Source organism: Arachis hypogaea, chromosome 3, assembly GCF_003086295.3.
Source record: "Arachis hypogaea cultivar Tifrunner chromosome 3, arahy.Tifrunner.gnm2.J5K5, whole genome shotgun sequence".
NCBI classification, from domain to species: Eukaryota; Viridiplantae; Streptophyta; class Magnoliopsida; order Fabales; family Fabaceae; genus Arachis; species Arachis hypogaea.
In genome coordinates, this window is record NC_092038.1 from 99,014,975 (window position 1) to 99,016,152 (window position 1,178).

At 38.8% G+C, this 1,178-nt stretch overlaps 1 non-coding gene across 1 annotated transcript; it reads left to right on the forward strand.

The window, feature by feature from the left end:
- The first annotated feature begins 451 nt into the window (after positions 1-451).
- Positions 452-559, forward strand: LOC112793196 (small nucleolar RNA R71). The gene has a single exon (XR_003197902.1). It is a non-coding gene; the product is annotated as a small nucleolar RNA R71 (small nucleolar RNA).
- The last annotated feature ends 619 nt before the right edge of the window (positions 560-1,178 follow it).

Sequence of the window (1,178 nt, forward strand, 5' to 3'; positions counted from 1 at the left end):
CCTTCCATGAGAGGTTTGGATGATTTCTCCATGAAGGATTATAGGTGTTTCCATAGGGTTCTCCCATGTAATTCACCTTTTCCATTGCATGGTTCTCAGGATCATAAGCTTCTTCTTCAGAAGACACTTCTTTAGTACTGCCGGATGCAGCTTGCAATCCAGTCAGACTCTGAGAAATCATATTGACTTGTTGAGTCAATAATTTGTTCTAAGCCAATATGGCATTCAGAGTATCAATCTCAAGAACTCATTTCTTCTAAGTTGTCCCATTGTTCACAGGATTTCTTTTAGAAGTGTACATGAACTGGTTATTTGCAACCATTTCAATGAGATCCTGGGCTTCTGCAGGCATTTTCTTTAGATGAATAGATCCACCTGCAGAATGGTCCAATGACATCTTGGATAACTCAGACAGACCATCATAGAAGATACCTATGATACTCCATTCTGAAAGCATGTCAGAAGGACACCTTCTGATCAATTGCTTGTATCTTTCCCAAGCTTCACAGAGGGATTCACCTTCTTTCTATTTGAAGGTTTGAACTTCCACTCTAAGCTTACTCATCTTTTGAGGTAGAAAGAATTTAACTAAGAAGGCATTGACCAGTTTTTCCTAAGAGTTTAGGCTGTCTCGAGGTTGTGAGTTCAACCATATACTAGCTCTGTCTCTTACAGCAAAAGGGAAAAGCATAAGTATGTAGATCTCAGGATCAACTCCATTGGTCTTAACAGTGTCACAGATTTGCAAAAATTCAGCCAAGAACTAATGAGGATCTTCCAATAGAAGTCCATGAAACTTGCAATTCTATTATAGCAGAGAAACTAATTGAGGATTAAGCTCAAAGTTGTTTGCTCCAATGGCAGGAATAGAGATGCTTCTCCCATAGAAGTCGGGAGTTGGTGTAGTAAAGTCACCAAGCACTTTCCTTGCATTGTTGTTGTTGGGTTCGGCTATGTCTATTTTGTCTGCTTCCTTTTCAAAAATTTCTGTCAGGTCCTCTTTAGAGTTTTGTGCTTTAGCTGCTCTTAGCTTCCTTTTTAGAGTCCTTTTAGGTTCAAGATCAGCTTCAACAAGAATGACTTTATCTTTGTTCCTACTCATATGAAAGAGAAGAAAACAAAGAAAGTATGGAATCCTCTATGTCTCAGTATAGAGATTCTTTGATGTGTCAGAGGAA